The sequence below is a fragment of the Saimiri boliviensis genome, chromosome 21 (genome assembly GCF_048565385.1).
Source record: "Saimiri boliviensis isolate mSaiBol1 chromosome 21, mSaiBol1.pri, whole genome shotgun sequence".
NCBI classification, from domain to species: Eukaryota; Metazoa; Chordata; class Mammalia; order Primates; family Cebidae; genus Saimiri; species Saimiri boliviensis.
Window position 1 is genome coordinate 36,805,084 of NC_133469.1, and position 22,735 is coordinate 36,827,818.

The window sequence follows — 22,735 nt, forward strand, 5'->3', positions numbered from 1 at the left end:
ACGTGTGTGTGTATTTGTATTATTTTCCGAGATACAGCTGTGGTTTGTATTTGTATTTTTGAAAATAAAACATCTTGGGGGTGTATTTGTATTATTTTCCTGGCCTAAGGGTTTTATTTGTATTTTGGAAAATAACACAGCTTGTGGGTGTTTTTGTATTATTTTCCGAGATAGAGCTCAGGGTTGTGTTTGTATTTTTGAAAATATTACAGCTTGGGGGTGTATTTGTATTATTTTCCTAGATACAGGTAAGGGTTTTATTTGTATTTTTGAAAATAACCGAGATTGGGGGTGTATATTTATTATTTTCCGAGGTACAGCTAAGGGCTGTATTTGTATTTTTGAAAATAATACTGCTTGGGGGTGTATTTGTATTATTTTCCCATATACAGGTAAGGGCTCTCTTTATATTTTTGAAAATAACAAAACTTGGCGTCTTATATGTATTATTTTCTGAGACACAGCTAAGGGTTGTATTTGTATTTTTGAAAATAACACAGCTTGGGGGTGTATTTGTATTATTTTCCGAGATACAGCTAAGGGTTGTATTTGTATTTTGGAAAATAACACAGCTTTTATGTGTATTTGTATTATTTTCCAAGATACAGCTCAGGGTTGTATTTGTATTTTTTAAAATAACACAGCTTGTGTGTGTATATGTATTATTTTTCGAGATACAGCTAAGGGTTGTATTTGTATTTTTGAAAATAAGAGAGCTTGGTGGTGTATATGTATTATTTTCCGAGATACAGCTGAGGGTTCTATTTGTATTTTTGAAAATAACACAGCTTGGGGGTGTATTTGTATTACTTTCCGAGATACAGCTAAGGGTTTTATTTCTATTTTTGAAAATAACACAGCTTGGGGGTGTTACTGTATTATTTTCCGAGATACAGCTAAGGGTTGTATTTGTATTTTTGAAAATAACACATCTTGGTGGTGTATTTGTATTATTTTTCGAGATACAGCTATGGGTTGCATTTGTATTTTTGAAAATAACACAGCTTGGACGTGTATTTGTATTATTTTCCGAGATACAGCTGTGGGTTGTATTTGTATTTTTGAAAATAACAGAGCTTGGGGGTGTATTTGTATTATTTTCCGAGATACAGCTAAGGGTTTTATTTGTATTTTTGAACATAACCGAGCTTGGGGGTGTATTTGTATTATTTTCCGAGATACAGCGAACGGTTGTATTTGTATTTTTGAAAATAACACAGCTTGGGGCTATATTTGTATTATTTTCCGAGGTACAGCTATGGGTTGTGTTTGTATTTTTGAAAATAACACAGCTTGGGTGTGTATATGTATTATTTTTCGAGATACAGCTAAGGGTTGTATTTGTATTTTTGAAAATAACAGAACTTGGTGGTGTATATGTATTATTTTCCGAGATAGAGCTAACGGTTGTATTTGTATTTTTGAAAATAACACAGCTTGGGGCTGTATTTGTATTATTTTCCGAGATACAGCTATGGGTTTTATATTATTTTTGAAAATAACACAGCTTGGGTGTGTATTTCTTTTATTATCCTAGATACAGCTTAGTGTTGTATTTGTATTTTGCAAAATAACACAGCTTGGGGTTTTGTTTGTATTATTTTCCGAGATACAGCTAAGGGTTATATTTGTATTTTTGAAAATAAACGAGCTGGTGGTGTATTTGTATTATTTTCTGAGTTACAGCTAAGGGCTGTATTTGTATTTTAGAAAATAACACAGCTTTGGGGTGTATTTGTATTATTTTCCGAGATACAGCTGTGGGTTGTATTTGTATTTTCGAAAATAACAGAGTTTGGTGGTGTATTTTTATTATATACCGAGATACAGCTAAGTGTTTTATTTGTATTTTAGAAAATAACACAGCTTGGTGGTGTTTTTGTGTTATTTTCCGAGATACAGCTCTGGGTTGTATTTGTATTTTTGAAAATAACACAGCTTTGGGGTGTATTTGTATTATTCTCCGAGTTACAGCTCAGGGTTGTATTTGTATTTTGGAAAATAACACAGCTTGTGGGTGTATTTGTATTATTTTCTGAGATAGAGCTCAGGGTTGTATTTGTATTTTTGAAAAGAACACAGCTTCGGTGTGTATTTGTATTATTTTCCAAGATACAGCTATGGGTTGTATTTGTATTTTTGAAAATAACACAGCTTGGGTTTCTATTTGTATTATTTTCCGAGATACAGCTCAGGGTTGTATCTGTATTTTTGAAAATAAACGAGCTTGTGGGTGTATTTGTATTATTTTCCGAGATACAGCTGTGGGTTGTATTTGTATTTTTGAAAATTACAGACCTTGGGGGTGTATTTGTATTATTTTCCGAGATACAGCTAAGGGTTTTATTTGTATTTTTGAAAATAACACATCTTGGGGGTGTATTTTTATTATTATCCGAGATACAACTAAGGATTTATTTCTATTTTTGAAAATAACACAGTTTCGGGGTGTGTTTGAATTATTTTCCGAATTACAGGTAAGGGTTTTATTTGTATATTTGAACATAACCGAGCTTGGGGGTGTATTTGTATTATTTTCCGAGACACAGCTAAGGGCTGTATTTGTATTTTTGAAAATAACACAGCTTGGGGGTGTATTTGTATTATTTTCCGATATACAGTTAAGGGCTATATTTGTATTTTTGAAAATAACACAACTTGAAGGAGTATTTGTATTATTTTCCGAGATACAGCTAAGGGTTGTATTTGTATTTTTGAAAATAACACAGCTTGTGGGTGTATTTGTATTATTTTCTGAAATACAGCTCAGGTTTGCATTTGTATTTTTGAAAATAACACAGCTTGGGGGTGTATATGTATTATTTTTCGAGATACAGCTAAGGGTTGTATTTGTATTTTTGAAAAAAACAGAGCTTGGGCGTGTATTTGTATTTTTTTCTGAGATACAGCTAAGGGTTGTATTTGTATTTTTGAAAATTACACAACTTGCGGGTGTATTTGTATTATTTTCCGAGATACAGTGAACGTTTGTATTTGTATTTTTGAAAATAACAGAGCTTGGGGCTATATTTGTATTATTTTCCTAGATACAGCTATGGGTTGTGTTTGTATTTTTGAAAGTAACACAGCTTGGGGGTGTATTTCTATTATTATCCGAGATACAGCTCAGGTTTGTATTTGTATTTTGAAAATAACACAGCTTAGGGGTGTATTTGAATTATGTTCCGAGATACAGCTCAGGGTTGTATTTGTATTTTTGAAAATAATACAGCTTGGGGGTGTATTTGTATTATTTTCCGAGATACAGGTAAGGGTTTTATTTGTATTTTTGAAAATAACCGAGCTTGCGTGTGTATTTTTATCATTTTCCGAGATACAGCTAAGGGCTGTATTTGTATTTTTGAAAATAACACAGATTGGGGGTGTATTTGTATTATTTTCTGAGATACAGATAAGGGCTGTATTTGTATTTTAGAAAATAACACAGCTTTGGGGTGTATTTGTATTATTTTCCGAGATACAGCTGTGGGTTGTATTTGTATTTTCGAAAATAACAGAGGTTGGTGGTGTATTTTTATTATTTTCCGAGATACAGCTAAGTGTTTTATTTGTATTTGAGAAAATAACACAGCTTGGGGGTGTTTTTCTATTATTTTCCGAGATACATCTCAGGGTTGTATTTGTATTTTTGAAAATAACACAGCTTTGGGGTGTATTTGTATTATTTTCCGAGATACAGCTAAGGGTTGTATTTGTATTTTTGAAAATTACACAACTTGGGGGTGTATTTGTATTATTTTCCGAGATACTGCTATGGCTTGTATTTGTATGTTTGAAAATAACACAGATTGGGTGTGTATTTGTATTATTTTCCGAGATACAGCTCAGTGTTGTATTTGTATTTTGGAAAATAACACAGCTTGGGAGTGTATTTGTATTATTTGCCGAGATACAGCTAAGGGTTGTATTTGTATTTTCGAAAATAACACAGCTTGGGGGTGTATTTGTATTATTTTCCAAGATACTGCTATGGCTTGTATTTGTATTTTTGAAAATAATATAGCTTGGTGTTGTATTTGTATTATTTTCCGAGATACAGCTCAGCTTTGTATTTTTTTTTTTGGAAAATAACAGAGCTTGGGGGTGTATTTGTATTATTTGCCGAGATACAGCTAAGGGTTGTATTTGTATTTTCGAAAATAACACAGCTTGGGGGTGTATTTGTATTATTTCCCGAGATACAGCTAACGGTTGTATTTGTATTTTTGAAAATAAAACAACGTGTGTGTGTATTTGTATTATTTTCCGAGATACAGCTGTGGTTTGTATTTGTATTTTTGAAAATAAAACATCTTGGGGGTGTATTTGTATTATTTTCCTGGCCTAAGGGTTTTATTTGTATTTTGGAAAATAACACAGCTTGTGGGTGTTTTTGTATTATTTTCCGAGATAGAGCTCAGGGTTGTGTTTGTATTTTTGAAAATATTACAGCTTGGGGGTGTATTTGTATTATTTTCCTAGATACAGGTAAGGGTTTTATTTGTATTTTTGAAAATAACCGAGATTGGGGGTGTATATTTATTATTTTCCGAGGTACAGCTAAGGGCTGTATTTGTATTTTTGAAAATAATACTGCTTGGGGGTGTATTTGTATTATTTTCCCATATACAGGTAAGGGCTCTCTTTATATTTTTGAAAATAACAAAACTTGGCGTCTTATATGTATTATTTTCTGAGACACAGCTAAGGGTTGTATTTGTATTTTTTAAAATAACACAGCTTGGGGGTGTATTTGTATTATTTTCCGAGATACAGCTAAGGGTTGTATTTGTATTTTGGAAAATAACACAGCTTTTATGTGTATTTGTATTATTTTCCAAGATACAGCTCAGGGTTGTATTTGTATTTTTTAAAATAACACAGCTTGTGTGTGTATATGTATTATTTTTCGAGATACAGCTAAGGGTTGTATTTGTATTTTTGAAAATAAGAGAGCTTGGTGGTGTATATGTATTATTTTCCGAGATACAGCTGAGGGTTCTATTTGTATTTTTGAAAATAACACAGCTTGGGGGTGTATTTGTATTACTTTCCGAGATACAGCTAAGGGTTTTATTTCTATTTTTGAAAATAACACAGCTTGGGGGTGTTACTGTATTATTTTCCGAGATACAGCTAAGGGTTGTATTTGTATTTTTGAAAATAACACATCTTGGTGGTGTATTTGTATTATTTTTCGAGATACAGCTATGGGTTGCATTTGTATTTTTGAAAATAACACAGCTTGGACGTGTATTTGTATTATTTTCCGAGATACAGCTGTGGGTTGTATTTGTATTTTTGAAAATAACAGAGCTTGGGGGTGTATTTGTATTATTTTCCGAGATACAGCTAAGGGTTTTATTTGTATTTTTGAACATAACCGAGCTTGGGGGTGTATTTGTATTATTTTCCGAGATACAGCGAACGGTTGTATTTGTATTTTTGAAAATAACACAGCTTGGGGCTATATTTGTATTATTTTCCGAGGTACAGCTATGGGTTGTGTTTGTATTTTTGAAAATAACACAGCTTGGGTGTGTATATGTATTATTTTTCGAGATACAGCTAAGGGTTGTATTTGTATTTTTGAAAATAACAGAACTTGGTGGTGTATATGTATTATTTTCCGAGATAGAGCTAACGGTTGTATTTGTATTTTTGAAAATAACACAGCTTGGGGCTGTATTTGTATTATTTTCCGAGATACAGCTATGGGTTTTATATTATTTTTGAAAATAACACAGCTTGGGTGTGTATTTCTTTTATTATCCTAGATACAGCTTAGTGTTGTATTTGTATTTTGCAAAATAACACAGCTTGGGGTTTTGTTTGTATTATTTTCCGAGATACAGCTAAGGGTTACATTTGTATTTTTGAAAATAAACGAGCTGGTGGTGTATTTGTATTATTTTCTGAGTTACAGCTAAGGGCTGTATTTGTATTTTAGAAAATAACACAGCTTTGGGGTGTATTTGTATTATTTTCCGAGATACAGCTGTGGGTTGTATTTGTATTTTCGAAAATAACAGAGTTTGGTGGTGTATTTTTATTATATACCGAGATACAGCTAAGTGTTTTATTTGTATTTTAGAAAATAACACAGCTTGGTGGTGTTTTTGTGTTATTTTCCGAGATACAGCTCTGGGTTGTATTTGTATTTTTGAAAATAACACAGCTTTGGGGTGTATTTGTATTATTCTCCGAGTTACAGCTCAGGGTTGTATTTGTATTTTGGAAAATAACACAGCTTGTGGGTGTATTTGTATTATTTTCTGAGATAGAGCTCAGGGTTGTATTTGTATTTTTGAAAAGAACACAGCTTCGGTGTGTATTTGTATTATTTTCCAAGATACAGCTATGGGTTGTATTTGTATTTTTGAAAATAACACAGCTTGGGTTTCTATTTGTATTATTTTCTGAGATACAGCTCAGGGTTGTATCTGTATTTTTGAAAATAAACGAGCTTGTGGGTGTATTTGTATTATTTTCCGAGATACAGCTGTGGGTTGTATTTGTATTTTTGAAAATTACAGACCTTGGGGGTGTATTTGTATTATTTTCCGAGATACAGCTAAGGGTTTTATTTGTATTTTTGAAAATAACACATCTTGGGGGTGTATTTTTATTATTATCCGAGATACAACTAAGGATTTATTTCTATTTTTGAAAATAACACAGTTTCGGGGTGTGTTTGAATTATTTTCCGAATTACAGGTAAGGGTTTTATTTGTATATTTGAACATAACCGAGCTTGGGGGTGTATTTGTATTATTTTCCGAGACACAGCTAAGGGCTGTATTTGTATTTTTGAAAATAACACAGCTTGGGGGTGTATTTGTATTATTTTCCGATATACAGTTAAGGGCTATATTTGTATTTTTGAAAATAACACAACTTGAAGGAGTATTTGTATTATTTTCCGAGATACAGCTAAGGGTTGTATTTGTATTTTTGAAAATAACACAGCTTGTGGGTGTATTTGTATTATTTTCTGAAATACAGCTCAGGTTTGCATTTGTATTTTTGAAAATAACACAGCTTGGGGGTGTATATGTATTATTTTTCGAGATACAGCTAAGGGTTGTATTTGTATTTTTGAAAAAAACAGAGCTTGGGCGTGTATTTGTATTTTTTTCTGAGATACAGCTAAGGGTTGTATTTGTATTTTTGAAAATTACACAACTTGCGGGTGTATTTGTATTATTTTCCGAGATACAGTGAACGTTTGTATTTGTATTTTTGAAAATAACAGAGCTTGGGGCTATATTTGTATTATTTTCCTAGATACAGCTATGGGTTGTGTTTGTATTTTTGAAAGTAACACAGCTTGGGGGTGTATTTCTATTATTATCCGAGATACAGCTCAGGTTTGTATTTGTATTTTGAAAATAACACAGCTTAGGGGTGTATTTGAATTATGTTCCGAGATACAGCTCAGGGTTGTATTTGTATTTTTGAAAATAATACAGCTTGGGGGTGTATTTGTATTATTTTCCGAGATACAGGTAAGGGTTTTATTTGTATTTTTGAAAATAACCGAGCTTGCGTGTGTATTTTTATCATTTTCCGAGATACAGCTAAGGGCTGTATTTGTATTTTTGAAAATAACACAGATTGGGGGTGTATTTGTATTATTTTCTGAGATACAGATAAGGGCTGTATTTGTATTTTAGAAAATAACACAGCTTTGGGGTGTATTTGTATTATTTTCCGAGATACAGCTGTGGGTTGTATTTGTATTTTCGAAAATAACAGAGGTTGGTGGTGTATTTTTATTATTTTCCGAGATACAGCTAAGTGTTTTATTTGTATTTGAGAAAATAACACAGCTTGGGGGTGTTTTTCTATTATTTTCCGAGATACATCTCAGGGTTGTATTTGTATTTTTGAAAATAACACAGCTTTGGGGTGTATTTGTATTATTTTCCGAGATACAGCTAAGGGTTGTATTTGTATTTTTGAAAATTACACAACTTGGGGGTGTATTTGTATTATTTTCCGAGATACTGCTATGGCTTGTATTTGTATGTTTGAAAATAACACAGATTGGGTGTGTATTTGTATTATTTTCCGAGATACAGCTCAGTGTTGTATTTGTATTTTGGAAAATAACACAGCTTGGGAGTGTATTTGTATTATTTGCCGAGATACAGCTAAGGGTTGTATTTGTATTTTCGAAAATAACACAGCTTGGGGGTGTATTTGTATTATTTTCCAAGATACTGCTATGGCTTGTATTTGTATTTTTGAAAATAATATAGCTTGGTGTTGTATTTGTATTATTTTCCGAGATACAGCTCAGCTTTGTATTTTTTTTTTGGAAAATAACAGAGCTTGGGGGTGTATTTGTATTATTTGCCGAGATACAGCTAAGGGTTGTATTTGTATTTTCGAAAATAACACAGCTTGGGGGTGTATTTGTATTATTTCCCGAGATACAGCTAACGGTTGTATTTGTATTTTTGAAAATAAAACAACGTGTGTGTGTATTTGTATTATTTTCCGAGATACAGCTGTGGTTTGTATTTGTATTTTTGAAATTAAAACATCTTGGGGGTGTATTTGTATTATTTTCCTGGCCTAAGGGTTTTATTTGTATTTTGGAAAATAACACAGCTTGTGGGTGTTTTTGTATTATTTTCCGAGATAGAGCTCAGGGTTGTGTTTGTATTTTTGAAAATATTACAGCTTGGGGGTGTATTTGTATTATTTTCCTAGATACAGGTAAGGGTTTTATTTGTATTTTTGAAAATAACCGAGATTGGGGGTGTATATTTATTATTTTCCGAGGTACAGCTAAGGGCTGTATTTGTATTTTTGAAAATAATACTGCTTGGGGGTGTATTTGTATTATTTTCCCATATACAGGTAAGGGCTCTCTTTATATTTTTGAAAATAACAAAACTTGGCGTCTTATATGTATTATTTTCTGAGACACAGCTAAGGGTTGTATTTGTATTTTTGAAAATAACACAGCTTGGGGGTGTATTTGTATTATTTTCCGAGATACAGCTAAGGGTTGTATTTGTATTTTGGAAAATAACACAGCTTTTATGTGTATTTGTATTATTTTCCAAGATACAGCTCAGGGTTGTATTTGTATTTTTTAAAATAACACAGCTTGTGTGTGTATATGTATTATTTTTCGAGATACAGCTAAGGGTTGTATTTGTATTTTTGAAAATAAGAGAGCTTGGTGGTGTATATGTATTATTTTCCGAGATACAGCTGAGGGTTCTATTTGTATTTTTGAAAATAACACAGCTTGGGGGTGTTACTGTATTATTTTCCGAGATACAGCTAAGGGTTGTATTTGTATTTTTGAAAATAACACATCTTGGTGGTGTATTTGTATTATTTTTCGAGATACAGCTATGGGTTGCATTTGTATTTTTGAAAATAACACAGCTTGGACGTGTATTTGTATTATTTTCCGAGATACAGCTGTGGGTTGTATTTGTATTTTTGAAAATAACAGAGCTTGGGGGTGTATTTGTATTATTTTCCGAGATACAGCTAAGGGTTTTATTTGTATTTTTGAACATAACCGAGCTTGGGGGTGTATTTGTATTATTTTCCAAGATACAGCGAACGGTTGTATTTGTATTTTTGAAAATAACACAGCTTGGGGCTATATTTGTATTATTTTCCGAGGTACAGCTATGGGTTGTGTTTGTATTTTTGAAAATAACACAGCTTGGGTGTGTATATGTATTATTTTTCGAGATACAGCTAAGGGTTGTATTTGTATTTTTGAAAATAACACAACTTGGGGGTGTATTTGTATTATTTTCCATGATACAGCTCATTGTTGTAATTGTATTTTGGAAAATAACAGAGCTTGGGGTTGTATTTGTATTATTTTCCGACATACAGCTAAGGGTTGTATTTGTATTTTTGAAAATAACACAGCTTGGGGGTGTATTTGTATTATTTTCCGAGATACAGCTAAGGGTTGTATTTGTATTTTCGAAAATAACACAGCTTGGGGGTGTATTTGTATTATTTTCCAAAATACTGCTATGGCTTGTATTTGTATTTTTGAAAATAACACAGCTTGGTGTTGTATTTGTATTATTTTCCGAGATACAGCTCAGCTTTGTATTTTTATTTTGGAAAATAACAGAGCTTGGGGGTGTATTTGTATTATTTGCCGAGATACAACTAAGGGTTGTATTTGTATTTTCGAAAATAACACAGCTTGGGGGTGTATTTGTATTATTTTCCGAGATACAGCTAAGGGTTGTATTTGTATTTTTGAAAATAACACAGCTTGGGTGTCTATTTGTATTATTTTCCGAGATACTGCTATGGGTTGTATTTGTATTTTTGAAAAAAACACAGCTTGTGCGTGTATTTGTGTTATTTTCTGAGATACAGCTCAGGGTTGTATTTGTATTTTTGAAAATAACACAGCTTAGCGGTGTATTTGTATTATCTTCCAAGATACAGCTATGGGTTGTATTTGTATTTTTGAAAATAACACAGGATGGGGGTGTATCTGTATTATTTTCCCAGATACAGATATGGTTTATATTTGTATTTTTGAAAATAACACAGCTTGGGGGTGTATTTGTAATATTTTCCGATATACAGCTAAGGTCTGTATTTGTATTTTTGAACATAACACAACTTGGGGGAGTATTTGTATTATTTTCCCAGATACTGCTAAGGGTTTTGTTTGTATTTTTGAAAATAACACAGCTTGGGGTTGTATTTGTATTATTTAACGAGATAAAGCTAAGGATTGTATTTGTATTTTGGAAAATAACACAGCTTGTGGGTGTATTTGTATTACTTTACGAGGTACAGCTCAGGGTTGTATTTGTATTTTTGAAAATATCACAGCTTGGGGGTGTATTTGTATTATTTTCCAAGATACACCTAAGGATTGTATTTGTATTTTTGAAAATAACGGAGCTTGGGGGAGTATTTGTATTATTTTCCGAGATACAAATAAGGGCTCTATTTGTATTTTTGAAAATAACACAGCTTGGGGGTGTATATGTATTATTTTTCGAGATACAGCTAAGGGTTGTATTTGTATTTTTGAAAATAACAGAGCTTGGGGGTGTATTTGTATTATTTTTCGAAATAAAGCTAAGGGTTGTATTTGTATTTTTGAAAATTACACAACATGGTGGTGTATTTGTATGATTTTCCGAGATACAGCTCAGGGTTGTATTTGTATTTTTGAAAATAACAGAGCTTGGGGCTGTATTTGTATTATTTTCTTAGATACAGCTATGGGTTGTATTTGTATTCTTGAAAATAACACAGATTGGGGGTGTATTTCTATTATTATCCGAGATACAGCTCAGGGTTGTATTTGTAATTTTGAAAATAACAAAGCTTGGGGGTGTATTTGTATTATTTTCAAAGATACAACTATGGGTTATATTTGTATTTTTGAAAATAACACAACTTGGGGGTGTATTTGTATTATTTTCCGTGATACAGCTCAGGGTTGTATTTGTATTTTGGAAAATAACATAGCTTGGGAGTGTATTTGTATTATTTTCCGAGATACAGCTAAGGGTTGTATTTGTATTTTTGAAAATAACACAGCTTGGGGGTGTATTTGTATTATTTTCCGACATACAGCTAAGGGTTGTTTTTGTATTTTTGAAAATAACAAAGCTTGGGGGTGTATTTGTATTATTTTCCGAGATACTGCTATGGCTTGTATTTGTATGTTTGAAAATAACACAGATTGGTGGTGTATTTGTATTATTTTCCAAGATACAGCTAAGGGTTGTATTTGTATTTTCGAAAATAACACAGCTTGTGGGTGTATTTGTATTATTTTCCAAGATACTGCTATGGCTTGAATTTGTATTTTTGAAAATAACACAGCTTGGTGTTGTATTTGTATTATTTTCCGAGATACAGCTCAGCTTTGTATTTTTATTTTGGAAAATAACAGAACTTGGGGGTGTATTTGTATTATTTGCCGAGATACTGCTAAGGGTTGTATTTGTATTTTAGAAAATAACACAGCTTTGGGGTGTATTTGTATTATTTTCCGAGTTACAGCTAAGGGTTGTATTTGTATTTTTGAAAATAACTCAACTTGTGTGTGTATTTGTATTATTTTCCGAGATACAGCTGTGGGTTGTATTTGTATTTTTGAAAATAAAACATCTTGGGGGTGTATTTGTATTATTTTCCTGGTTACACCTAAGGGTTTTATTTCTATTTTGGAAAATAACACAGCTTGTGGGTGTTTTTGTATTATTTTCCGAGATAGAGCTCAGGGTTGTGTTTGTATTTTTGAAAATAATACAGCTTGGGGGTGTATTTGTATTATTTTCCGAGATTCAGGTAAGGGTTTTATGTGTATTTTTGAAAATAACCGAGATTGGGGGTGTATATTTATTATTTTCCGAGATACAGCTAAGGGCTGTATTTGTATTTTTGAAAATAAGACAGCTTGGGGGTGTATTTGTATTATTTTCCGATATACAGGTAAGGGCTCTCTTTGTATTTTTGAAAATAACACAACTTGTCGGTTTATTTGTATTATTTTCCGAGATACAGCTAAGGGTTGTATTTGTATTTTTTAAAATAACACAGCTTGGGGGTGTATTTGTATTATTTTCCGAGATACAGCTAAGGGTTGTATTTGTATTTTGGAAAATAACACAGCTTCTATGTGTATTTGTATTATTTTCCGAGATACAGCTCAGGGTTGTATTTGTATTTTTGAAAATAACAGAGCTTGGGGGTGTATTTGTATTATTTTTCGAGACAAAGCTAAGGATTGTGTTTGTATTTTTGAAAATTACACAACTTGGTGTTGTATTTGTATTATTTTCCGAGATACAGCTCAGGGTTGTATTTGTATTTTTGAAAATAACACAGCTTCGGGCTGTATTTGTATTATTTTCTGAAATACAGCTATGGGTTGTATTTGTATTCTTGAAAATAACACAGATTGGGGGTGTATTTCTATTATTATCCGAGATACAGCTCAGGGTTGTATTTGTAATTTTGAAAATAACACAGCTTGGTGGTGTATTCGTATTATTTTCGGAGATACAACTATGGGTTGTATTTGTATTTTTGAAAATAACACAACTTGGGGGTGTATTTGTATTATTTTCCATGATACAGCTCATTGTTGTAATTGTATTTTGGAAAATAACAGAGCTTGGGGTTGTATTTGTATTATTTTCCGACATACAGCTCAGGTTTGTATTTGTATTTTGAAAATAACACAGCTTAAGGGTGTATTTGAATTATGTTCCGAGATACAGCTCAGGGTTGTTTTTGTATTTTTGAAAATAATACAGCTTGGGGGTGTATTTGTATTATTTTCCGAGATACAGGTAAGGGTTTTATTTGTATTTTTGAAAATAACCGAGCTTGCATGTGTATTTTTATCATTTTCCGAGATACAGCTAAGGGCTGTATTTGTATTTTTGAAAATAACACAGATTGGGGGTGTATTTGTATTATTTTCTGAGATACAGATAAGGGCTGTATTTGTATTTTAGAAAATAACACAGCTTTGGGGTGTATTTGTATTATTTTCCGAGATACAGCTGTGGGTTGTATTTGTATTTTCGAAAATAACAGAGGTTGGTGGTGTATTTTTATTATTTTCCGAGATACAGCTAAGTGTTTTATTTGTATTTGAGAAAATAACACAGCTTGGGGGTGTTTTTCTATTATTTTCCGAGATACATCTCAGGGTTGTATTTGTATTTTTGAAAATAACACAGCTTTGGGGTGTATTTGTATTATTTTCCGAGATACAGCTAAGGGTTGTATTTGTATTTTTGAAAATTACACAACTTGGGGGTGTATTTGTATTATTTTCCGAGATACTGCTATGGCTTGTATTTGTATGTTTGAAAATAACACAGATTGGGTGTGTATTTGTATTATTTTCCGAGATACAGCTCAGTGTTGTATTTGTATTTTGGAAAACAACACAGCTTGGGAGTGTATTTGTATTATTTGCCGAGATACAGCTAAGGGTTGTATTTGTATTTTCGAAAATAACACAGCTTGGGGGTGTATTTGTATTATTTTCCAAGATACTGCTATGGCTTGTATTTGTATTTTTGAAAATAATATAGCTTGGTGTTGTATTTGTATTATTTTCCGAGATACAGCTCAGCTTTGTATTTTTTTTTTGGAAAATAACAGAGCTTGGGGGTGTATTTGTATTATTTGCCGAGATACAGCTAAGGTTTGTATTTGTATTTTCGAAAATAACACAGCTTGGGGATGTATTTGTATTATTTCCCGAGATACAGCTAACGGTTGTATTTGTATTTTTGAAAATAAAACAACGTGTGTGTGTATTTGTATTATTTTCCGAGATACAGCTGTGGTTTGTATTTGTATTTTTGAAATTAAAACATCTTGGGGGTGTATTTGTATTATTTTCCTGGCCTAAGGGATTTATTTGTATTTTGGAAAATAACACAGCTTGTGGGTGTTTTTGTATTATTTTCCGAGATAGAGCTCAGGGTTGTGTTTGTATTTTTGAAAATATTACAGCTTGGGGGTGTATTTGTATTATTTTCCTAGATACAGGTAAGGGTTTTATTTGTATTTTTGAAAATAACCGAGATTGGGGGTGTATATTTATTATTTTCCGAGGTACAGCTAAGGGCTGTATTTGTATTTTTGAAAATAATACTGCTTGGGGGTGTATTTGTATTATTTTCCCATATACAGGTAAGGGCTCTCTTTATATTTTTGAAAATAACAAAACTTGGCGTCTTATATGTATTATTTTCTGAGACACAGCTAAGGGTTGTATTTGTATTTTTTAAAATAACACAGCTTGGGGGTGTTTTTGTATTATTTTCCGAGATACAGCTAAGGGTTGTATTTGTATTTTGGAAAATAACACAGCTTTTATGTGTATTTGTATTATTTTCCAAGATACAGCTCAGGGTTGTATTTGTATTTTTTAAAATAACACAGCTTGTGTGTGTATATGTATTATTTTTCGAGATACAGCTAAGGGTTGTATTTGTATTTTTGAAAATAAGAGAGCTTGGTGGTGTATATGTATTATTTTCCGAGATACAGCTGAGGGTTCTATTTGTATTTTTGAAAATAACACAGCTTGGGGGTGTTACTGTATTATTTTCCGAGATACAGCTAAGGGTTGTATTTGTATTTTTGAAAATAACACATCTTGGTGGTGTATTTGTATTATTTTTCGAGATACAGCTATGGGTTGCATTTGTATTTTTGAAAATAACACAGCTTGGACGTGTATTTGTATTATTTTCCGAGATACAGCTGTGGGTTGTATTTGTATTTTTGAAAATAACAGAGCTTGGGGGTGTATTTGTATTATTTTCCGAGATACAGCTAAGGGTTTTATTTGTATTTTTGAACATAACCGAGCTTGGGGGTGTATTTGTATTATTTTCCAAGATACAGCGAACGGTTGTATTTGTATTTTTGAAAATAACACAGCTTGGGGCTATATTTGTATTATTTTCCGAGGTACAGCTATGGGTTGTGTTTGTATTTTTGAAAATAACACAGCTTGGGTGTGTATATGTATTATTTTTCGAGATACAGCTAAGGGTTGTATTTGTATTTTTGAAAATAACACAACTTGGGGGTGTATTTGTATTATTTTCCATGATACAGCTCATTGTTGTAATTGTATTTTGGAAAATAACAGAGCTTGGGGTTGTATTTGTATTATTTTCCGACATACAGCTAAGGGTTGTATTTGTATTTTTGAAAATAACACAGCTTGGGGGTGTATTTGTATTATTTTCCGAGATACAGCTAAGGGTTGTATTTGTATTTTCGAAAATAACACAGCTTGGGGGTGTATTTGTATTATTTTCCAAAATACTGCTATGGCTTGTATTTGTATTTTTGAAAATAACACAGCTTGGTGTTGTATTTGTATTATTTTCCGAGATACAGCTCAGGTTTGTATTTTTATTTTGGAAAATAACAGAGCTTGGGGGTGTATTTGTATTATTTGCCGAGATACAACTAAGGGTTGTATTTGTATTTTCGAAAATAACACAGCTTGGGGGTGTATTTGTATTATTTTCCGAGATACAGCTAAGGGTTGTATTTGTATTTTTGAAAATAACACAGCTTGGGTGTCTATTTGTATTATTTTCCGAGATACTGCTATGGGTTGTATTTGTATTTTTGAAAAAAACACAGCTTGTGCGTGTATTTGTGTTATTTTCTGAGATACAGCTCAGGGTTGTATTTGTATTTTTGAAAATAACACAGCTTAGCGGTGTATTTGTATTATCTTCCAAGATACAGCTATGGGTTGTATTTGTATTTTTGAAAATAACACAGGATGGGGGTGTATCTGTATTATTTTCCCAGATACAGATATGGTTTATATTTGTATTTTTGAAAATAACACAGCTTGGGGGTGTATTTGTAATATTTTCCGATATACAGCTAAGGTCTGTATTTGTATTTTTGAAAATAACACAACTTGGGGGAGTATTTGTATTATTTTCCCAGATACTGCTAAGGGTTTTGTTTGTATTTTTGAAAATAACACAGCTTGGGGTTGTATTTGTATTATTTAACGAGATAAAGCTAAGGATTGTATTTGTATTTTGGAAAATAACACAGCTTGTGGGTGTATTTGTATTACTTTACGAGGTACAGCTCAGGGTTGTATTTGTATTTTTGAAAATATCACAGCTTGGGGGTGTATTTGTATTATTTTCTAAGATACACCTAAGGATTGTATTTGTATTTTTGAAAATAACGGAGCTTGGGGGAGTATTTGTATTATTTTCCGAGATACAAATAAGGGCTCTATTTGTATTTTTGAAAATAACACAGCTTGGGGGTGTATATGTATTATTTTTCGAGATACAGCTAAGGGTTGTATTTGTATTTTTGAAAATAACAGAGCTTGGGGGTGTATTTGTATTATTTTTCGAAATAAAGCTAAGGGTTGTATTTGTATTTTTGAAAATTACACAACATGGTGGTGTATTTGTATGATTTTCCGAGATACAGCTCAGGGTTGTATTTGTATTTTTGAAAATAACAGAGCTTGGGGCTGTATTTGTATTATTTTCTTAGATACAGCTATGGGTTGTATTTGTATTCTTGAAAATAACACAGATTGGGGGTGTATTTCTATTATTATCCGAGATACAGCTCAGGGTTGTATTTGTAATTTTGAAAATAACAAAGCTTGGGGGTGTATTTGTATTATTTTCAAAGATACAACTATGGGTTATATTTGTATTTTTGAAAATAACACAACTTGGGGGTGTATTTGTATTATTTTCCGTGATACAGCTCAGGGTTGTATTTGTATTTTGGAAAATAACATAGCTTGGGAGTGTATTTGTATTATTTTCCGAGATACAGCTAAGGGTTGTATTTGTATTTTTGAAAATAACACAGCTTGGGGGTGTATTTGTATTATTTTCCGACATACAGCTAAGGGTTGTTTTTGTATTTTTGAAAATAACAAAGCTTGGGGGTGTATTTGTATTATTTTCCGAGATACTGCTATGGCTTGTATTTGTATGTTTGAAAATAACACAGATTGGTGGTGTATTTGTATTATTTTCCAAGATACAGCTAAGGGTTGTATTTGTATTTTCGAAAATAACACAGCTTGTGGGTGTATTTGTATTATTTTCCAAGATACTGCTATGGCTTGAATTTGTATTTTTGAAAATAACACAGCTTGGTGTTGTATTTGTATTATTTTCCGAGATACAGCTCAGCTTTGTATTTTTATTTTGGAAAATAACAGAACTTGGGGGTGTATTTGTATTATTTGCCGAGATACTGCTAAGGGTTGTATTTGTATTTTAGAAAATAACACAGCTTGGGGGTGTATTTGTATTATTTTCCGAGTTACAGCTAAGGGTTGTATTTGTATTTTTGAAAATAACTCAACTTGTGTGTGTATTTGTATTATTTTCCGAGATACAGCTGTGGGTTGTATTTGTATTTTTGAAAATAAAAAATCTTGGGGGTGTATTTGTATTATTTTCCTGGTTACACCTAAGGGTTTTATTTCTATTTTGGAAAATAACACAGCTTGTGGGTGTTTTTGTATTATTTTCCGAGATAGAGCTCAGGGTTGTGTTTGTATTTTTGAAAATAATACAGCTTGGGGGTGTATTTGTATTATTTTCCGAGATTCAGGTAAGGGTTTTATGTGTATTTTTGAAAATAACCGAGATTGGGGGTGTATATTTATTATTTTCCGAGATACAGCTAAGGGCTGTATTTGTATTTTTGAAAATAAGACAGCTTGGGGGTGTATTTGTATTATTTTCCGATATACAGGTAAGGGCTCTCTTTGTATTTTTGAAAATAACACAACTTGTCGGTTTATTTGTATTATTTTCCGAGATACAGCTAAGGGTTGTATTTGTATTTTTTAAAATAACACAGCTTGGGGGTGTATTTGTATTATTTTCCGAGATACAGCTAAGGGTTGTATTTGTATTTTGGAAAATAACACAGCTTCTATGTGTATTTGTATTATTTTCCGAGATACAGCTCAGGGTTGTATTTGTATTTTTGAAAATAACAGAGCTTGGGGGTTTATTTGTATTATTTTTCGAGACAAAGCTAAGGATTGTGTTTGTATTTTTGAAAATTACACAACTTGGTGTTGTATTTGTATTATTTTCCGAGATACAGCTCAGGGTTGTATTTGTATTTTTGAAAATAACACAGCTTCGGGCTGTATTTGTATTATTTTCTGAGATACAGCTATGGGTTGTATTTGTATTCTTGAAAATAACACAGATTGGGGGTGTATTTCTATTATTATCCGAGATACAGCTCAGGGTTGTATTTGTAATTTTGAAAATAACACAGCTTGGTGGTGTATTTGTATTATTTTCGGAGATACAACTATGGGTTGTATTTGTATTTTTGAAAATAACACAACTTGGGGGTGTATTTGAATTATTTTCCATGATACAGCTCATTGTTGTAATTGTATTTTGGAAAATAACAGAGCTTGGGGTTGTATTTGTATTATTTTCCGACATACAGCTAAGGGTTGTATTTGTATTTTTGAAAATAACACAGCATGGGGGTGTATTTGTATTATTTTCCGAGATACAGCTAAGGGTTGTATTTGTATTTTCGAAAATAACACAGCTTGGGGGTGTATTTGTATTATTTTCCAAAATACTGCTATGGCTTGTATTTGTATTTTTGAAAATAACACAGCTTGGTGTTGTATTTGTATTATTTTCCGAGATACAGCTCAGCTTTGTATTTTTATTTTGGAAAATAACAGAGCTTGGGGGTGTATTTGTATTATTTGCCGAGATACAGCTAAGGGTTGTATTTGTATTTTCGAAAATAACACAGCTTGGGGGTGTATTTGTATTATTTTCCGAGATACAGCTAAGGGTTGTATTTGTATTTTTGAAAATAACACAGCTTGGGTGTCTATTTGTATTATTTTCCGAGATACTGCTATGGGTTGTATTTGTATTTTTGAAAAAAACACAGCTTGTGGGTGTATTTGTGTTATTTTCTGAGATACAGCTCAGGGTTGTATTTGTATTTTTGAAAATAACACAGCTTAGCGGTGTATTTGTATTATCTTCCAAGATACAGCTATGGGTTGTATTTGTATTTTTGAAAATAACACAGGATGGGGGTGTATCTGTATTATTTTCCCAGATACAGTTATGGTTTATATTTGTATTTTTGAAAATAACACAGCTTGGGGGTGTATTTGTAATATTTTCCGATATACAGCTAAGGTCTGTATTTGTATTTTTGAAAATAACACAACTTGGGGGAGTATTTGTATTATTTTCCCAGATACTGCTAAGGGTTTTGTTTGTATTTTTGAAAATAACACAGCTTGGGTTTGTATTTGTATTATTTAACGAGATAAAGCTAAGGATTGTATTTGTATTTTGGAAAATAACACAGCTTGTGGGTGTATTTGTATTACTTTACGAGGTACAGCTCAGGGTTGTATTTGTATTTTTGAAAATATCACAGCTTGGGGGTGTATTTGTATTATTTTCCAAGATACACCTAAGGATTGTATTTGTATTTTTGAAAATAACGGAGCTTGGGGGAGTATTTGTATTATTTTCCGAGATACAAATAAGGGCTCTATTTGTATTTTTGAAAATAACACAGCTTGGGGGTGTATATGTATTATTTTTCGAGATACAGCTAAGGGTTGTATTTGTATTTTTGAAAATAACAGAGCTTGGGGGTGTATTTGTATTATTTTTCGAAATAAAGCTAAGGGTTGTATTTGTATTTTTGAAAATTACACAACATGGTGGTGTATTTGTATGATTTTCCGAGATACAGCTCAGGGTTGTATTTGTATTTTTGAAAATAACACAGCTTGGGGCTGTATTTGTATTATTTTCTTAGATACAGCTATGGGTTGTATTTGTATTCTGGAAAATAACACAGATTGGGGGTGTATTTCTATTATTATCCGAGATACAGCTCAGGGTTGTATTTGTAATTTTGAAAATAACAAAGCTTGGGGGTGTATTTGTATTATTTTCAAAGATACAACTATGGGTTATATTTGTATTTTTGAAAATAACACAACTTGGGGGTGTATTTGTATTATTTTCCGTGATACAGCTCAGGGTTGTATTTGTATTTTGGAAAATAACATAGCTTGGGAGTGTATTTGTATTATTTTCCGAGATACAGCTAAGGGTTGTATTTGTATTTTTGAAAATAACACAGCTTGGGGGTGTATTTGTATTATTTTCCGACATACAGCTAAGGGTTGTTTTTGTATTTTTGAAAATAACACAGCTTGGGGGTGTATTTGTATTATTTTCCGAGATACTGCTATGGCTTGTATTTGTATGTTTGAAAATAACACAGATTGGTGGTGTATTTGTATTATTTTCCAAGATACAGCTAAGGGTTGTATTTGTATTTTCGAAAATAACACAGCTTGTGGGTGTATTTGTATTATTTTCCAAGATACTGCTATGGCTTGAATTTGTATTTTTGAAAATAACACAGCTTGGTGTTGTATTTGTATTATTTTCCGAGATACAGCTCAGCTTTGTATTTTTATTTTGGAAAATAGCAGAACTTGGGGGTGTATTTGTATTATATGCCGAGATACTGCTAAGGGTTGTATTTGTATTTTAGAAAATAACACTGCTTGGGGGTGTATTTGTATTATTTTCCGAGTTACAGCTAAGGGTTGTATTTGTATTTTTGAAAATAACTCAACTTGTGTGTGTATTTGTATTATTTTCCGAGATACAGCTGTGGGTTGTATTTGTATTTTTGAAAATAAAACATCTTGGGGGTGTATTTGTATTATTTTCCTGGTTACACCTAAGGGTTTTATTTCTATTTTGGAAAATAACACAGCTTGTGGGTGTTTTTGTATTATTTTCCGAGATAGAGCTCAGGGTTGTGTTTGTATTTTTGAAAATAATACAGCTTGGGGGTGTATTTGTATTATTTTCCGAGATACAGGTAAGGGTTTTATGTGTATTTTTGAAAATAACCGAGATTGGGGGTGTATATTTATTATTTTCCGAGATACAGCTAAGGGCTGTATTTGTATTTTTGAAAATAAGACAGCTTGGGGGTGTATTTGTATTATTTTCCGATATACAGGTAAGGACTCTCTTTGTATTTTTGAAAATAACACAACTTGTCGGTTTATTTGTATTATTTTCCGAGATACAGCTAATTGTTGTATTTGTATTTTTTAAAATAACACAGCTTGGGGGTGTATTTGTATTATTTTCCGAGATACAGCTAAGGGTTGTATTTGTATTTTGGAAAATAACACAGCTTCTATGTGTATTTGTATTATTTTCCGAGATACAGCTCAGGGTTGTATTTGTATTTTTGAAAATAACAGAGCTTGGGGGTGTATTTGTATTATTTTTCGAGACAAAGCTAAGGATTGTGTTTGTATTTTTGAAAATTACACAACTTGGTGTTGTATTTGTATTATTTTCCGAGATACAGCTCAGGGTTGTATTTGTATTTTTGAAAATAACACAGCTTCGGGCTGTATTTGTATTATTTTCTGAGATACAGCTATGGGTTGTATTTGTATTCTTGAAAATAACACAGATTGGGGGTGTATTTCTATTATTATCCGAGATACAGCTCAGGGTTGTATTTGTAATTTTGAAAATAACACAGCTTGGTGGTGTATTTGTATTATTTTCGGAGATACAACTATGGGTTGTATTTGTATTTTTGAAAATAACACAACTTGGGGGTGTATTTGTATTATTTTCCATGATACAGCTCATTGTTGTAATTGTATTTTGGAAAATAACAGAGCTTGGGGTTGTATTTGTATTATTTTCCGACATACAGCTAAGGGTTGTATTTGTATTTTTGAAAATAACACAGCTTGGGGGTGTATTTGTATTATTTTCCGAGATACAGCTAAGGGTTGTATTTGTATTTTCGAAAATAACACAGCTTGGGGGTGTATTTGTATTATTTTCCAAAATACTGCTATGGCTTGTATTTGTATTTTTGAAAATAACACAGCTTGGTGTTGTATTTGTATTATTTTCCGAGATACAGCTGAGGGTTGTATTTGTATTTTTGAAAATAAAACATCTTTGGGGTATATTTGTATTATTTTCCTGGTTACACCTAAGGGTTTTATTTGTATTTTGGAAAATAACACAGCTTGTGGGTGTTTTTGTATTATTTTCCGAGATAGAGCTCAGGGTTGTATTTGTATTTTTGAAAATAATACAGCTTGGGGGTG